We start from the raw sequence: 4,361 nt of genomic DNA on the forward strand, positions 1-4,361 counted from the left end.
GGCCTTTAAGAATTGTGATGAATCTATTCTTCCCATGTTCTATAAATAAAACAACAAAACCTGAATGACAGCATATCTATTTACAACATGGTTTACTGACTATTTTAAGTCCACCGTTGAGACTTATTGTTCAGAAAAAAAAGAATCATTTCCAAACATTATTGCATATTGGCAATACACCTGGTCAATCGAGAGCTCTCATGGAAATGTACATTAAGATTAAAATTGTTTTCATGCCTGCTAATACAATATCCATTCTGCATCCCATGGATTTAGGAGTAATTTTTACTTTCAAGTCTTATTCTTTAAGAAATACATTTTGGGGGTCTCTTTTTCGTGGCGCCGCGGAGGCTGTCGGCTGCTTCAGAATGAAGCTGAACATCTCTTTCCTGGTTACTGGCTGCCAGAAGCTCATTGAAGTGGACAATGAACGAAAACTTTGAACCTTCTACGAGAAGTGTATGGACACAGAAGTTGCTGCTGACGCCTGGGTGAAGAATGGAAGGGTTATGTGGTTCGAATCAGTGGCAGGAACGATAAGCAGGGTTTCCCCATGAAGCAGGGTGTCTTGACCCATGGCCGAGTTCGCCTGCTACTGAGTAAGGAGCATTCCTGTTACAGACCAAGGAGGACTGGAGAGAGAAAGCGCAAATCTGTATGGGGTTGCATTGTGGATGCCAATCTGAGTGTTCTCAATTTGGTCATCGTGAAAAAAGTGGAGAAGGATATTCCTGGACTCACTGATACTACAGTGCCTCGTCGCCTCGATCCCAAAAGAGCTAGCAGAATCCGCAAACTTTTCAATCTCTCTAAAGAAGATGATGTCCGCCAGTATGTTGTGCGAAAGCCCCTAAACAAAGACGGTAAGAAACCTAGGACTAAAGCACCCAAAATTCCGCGTCTCGTGACTCCACGAGTTCTGCAACACAAACGCCGGCGTATTGCTCTGAAGAAACAGCGTACTAAGAAAAATAAAGAGGCTGCAGAATATGCTAAACTTTTGGCCAAGAGAATGAAGGAGGCCAAAGAAAACGGCAGGAACAGATTGCCAAAGGACGGAGGCTGTCCTCTCTGAGAGTTTCTACTTCTACGTCTGAGTACAGTCAAAAATGAGATGTTCTAAGAGTAACAAATAAATAAGATCAGATATCAAAAAAAAAAAAGAAAAGAAATACATTTTGGAAGGTTAAACTGTGATAGATAGTTATTCCTTTTATGGACCTTGACAAAGTAAATTGAAAACATTCTGGAAAGAATTCATCATTCTAGATACTATTGAAACATTCATGATTCAAAGGAGGAGGTCACAGTATCAACACTAGCAGGAGTCTGAAAGAAGCTGATTTCAGCTTTCATGGATGACTTAAAGGAATGCAAGACTTCTGCAGAGGAAGTAACTGTAGATATGATAGAAAGAGCAAGAGAACTAGAATTGGAAGTGGAGCCTGAAAATGTGACTGAACTGCCACAATCTCATGATAACAAAGAAAGTGGTATCTTGAGATGATATCTACTCCTGCTAAAGATTCTGTGAAGATTGTTGGAATGACAACACAGGATTTAAAGTATTACACAAACTTAATTGATAAAGCAGTAATAGTATCTCCAATTTTGAATGAAGTTCTATTGTGAGTAAAATGCTATCGAACAGCATTGTGTGCTACAGAGAAACACTTTGTGAAGTCAGTCAATTGGGAAAACTTCAGTGTTGTCTTATTTTAAGAAATTCCCACAACCGCTGCAACCTTCAGCAATCAGCATCCTGATCAGTCAGCACCATTATCGAAGGAAGATCCTCCACCAGCAAAAAGATTATGACTTGCTGAAGTCACAAATTAGGTATTTTAAATTAAAGTCTGTACATTTTAAAGACATAATGCTATTGTACACTTAACAGACTAAATTGTAGTATAAATATAACTCTTATATACACTAGAAAGCTAAAAATTCCTGTGACTTGCTTTATTGCAATGTTATTTTATAGCAGTGTCTGGAGCCAAACCAACAGTATCTCCGAGGTATGCCTGTAGATTATCTGGTCAGGAAGACTCATTCCAGTCACTTTTGCTGAGACAAGGATTTTCAATGTACACATATGTTACACAGGGTTGGCTTTAGAGCTGGGAGATACTGAATCCACAAGATAAGTCACTGAGGTGTGCTTCCTGGATGAGAGAAGGTGAAGACTGACATTCTGAGGTGATTGTCAGAATTACTGGGGCTCTCTCAGGCTGCTTTTCTATAGTAATTGATCTACAAATTGGGATCCTGGTGGGATTGGCTGTGTACATCTGTGCTGCTGTGCTATGCTTAGTCGCTCAGTAATATCCTATCCTTTGTGACCTCAGGCTCCTCTGTCCATGGGATTCTCCAGGCAAGAATACTGGAGTGGGTTGCCACGCCTTCCTCCAGGATATCTTCCCAACCTAGGGTTGAACCCATGTCCCCTGAATTGCAGGCAGATTCTTTACCATTTGAGCCACCAAGGAAACCCAAGAATACTGGAGTAGCCTATCCCTTCTCCAGGGGATCTTCCTGATCCTGGGATTGAACTGGAGTCTCCTGCATTGTAGGCAGACTCTTATCTGTAAACACCTGTAAATATAATAACACCATTGATTCCTTCTGTTGCTCTCATTTGTTTACCTGCGTCCCTTCCCCATAGTGACCAGGATGAAGAGGAGCTCAAAATAAGGAAGATCCAGGACTTGGGATTCAGGGAATGTTAGCACAATCTTCAGGTATTTAAAAAAAAAACAAACTATTTTGTGGTACTCCTGAGGGGATAACAAGACTTACATAAGGACACTTCCTGAAAGCATTTATTTTCAACTCATCATGAGAAAAATCTGAAGACAAAGTAAGTTGTTTCAGAGGACCTATAATTGCAGGTGTTTTTTCGTATGGTATCTTAATAGATTCCATTATTTATGGTTAGATGATTATTATTAATTATTTTCTTGTCACCAAGTCTCAAAATTGCTAAAACATTCTAAAAATGGTCAGGAAAAAATTCTTAGACTTTCTTAAAATATCAGCATTGCCTGTGTCAGGCTGAGGGCCCTTGTGCATGCTAAGGGACAGGCAGGACACCTGAGCTGTGGCCTCCCTCAGGACAGGACAAAGTCTTAATGGCCTCTCACTCCCCAGGTACCTGAAGTGAGAAATTCAAGAGAGAGGAGAATGGGTGATGGAAGCCAAAAGAGTAGAGTCCACAGGGAGGAAACCAGTAAACTTGATTCTCCTGTGTGCATCCTTCCTGGCTGTCCATGTCCTGCTGGTAGAAGACAGGCCCTGGCTGTCCTTATGTCTTTGGTGTGTTGTCTGCCCAGGGTACTTAAACCTGCTTTTCTGGACTTTCCTGGAATTATACTTACAAAAGGGAATCACAGTGCAGAGGCTAAGAAGGTGTGCTCTGGAAGCAAGTGGACTTTGTTACAATTCCAACTGAATTACTTAAAAGCCATGTGATCTTGATCAAGATATTTTGGCCTTTTGGAAATAGTTGTTTTTCCTTCTTTCATTGAAGTATATTTGCTGTACCATGTAAGTTACAGGTGTACAATACAGCGATTCACAATTTTTAAAGGTTATACTCCATTTATAGTTGTTATAAAACATTTATGGTATTCCCCATGTTATACAATATATTCTTGTAGCTTATTTTATATCTAAGGGTTTGTACCTCTTAATCCCCTACTCCTATATTGTTCCTCTGCCCTCCCCTGTCCTCAGTGGTAATCAATAATTTGTTCTCTGTAATTGAGTCTGCTTTTTTTTGTTGTTATATTCACTAGTTTATTGTTCTTTCAGATTCCACATATAAGTTATATTATACAGCATTTGCCTTTCTCTGTCTGACTAGTTTCACTTAGCACAGTGCCCTCCAAATCTATTCATGTTGCTGCAAATGGCCACATTTTGTTCCTTTTCATGACTGAGTAATGTTCCATTGTATAGATATACCACATCTTTTACACCCATTCATTTGTTGATGGACACAGTTGTTTCCATGTCTTGGTAATTGTAAATAATGCTGCTATGAATATTGGGGTGTGTGTATCTTTTCAAATTAGTGTTTTTGATTTTTTTTTTTTGATATATACCCAGGAGTAGAATTGCTGAATCATATGATAATTCTATTTTTAGTCTTATTGAGGAAACTTATTGAGGAAACTCCATACTGCTTTCCACAGTGGTTGCACCAGTTTGCATTCTCACCAACAGTGTTTGAGGGTTCTCGTTTCTTCATATCCTTGCTAACATTTGTTATTTGTGTTCTTTTTGATGATAGTCATTCTGATAGGTGTGAGGTGATATTTCATTGTATTTTTGATTTATATTTCCCTCAAGATTAGTGA

The 4,361-nt window shown here is 39.3% G+C and overlaps 1 pseudogene; it reads left to right on the plus strand.

Annotated features, from left to right (window-relative positions):
* The first annotated feature begins 368 nt into the window (after positions 1-368).
* Positions 369-1,172, plus strand: LOC145506487 (small ribosomal subunit protein eS6 pseudogene; annotated as a pseudogene).
* Positions 1,173-4,361: the final 3,189 nt, after the last annotated feature.

Source organism: Giraffa tippelskirchi, chromosome 5 (assembly GCF_054371585.1).
Source record: "Giraffa tippelskirchi isolate mGirTip1 chromosome 5, T2T-mGirTip1v1.2.pri, whole genome shotgun sequence".
NCBI lineage: Eukaryota > Metazoa > Chordata > Mammalia > Artiodactyla > Giraffidae > Giraffa > Giraffa tippelskirchi.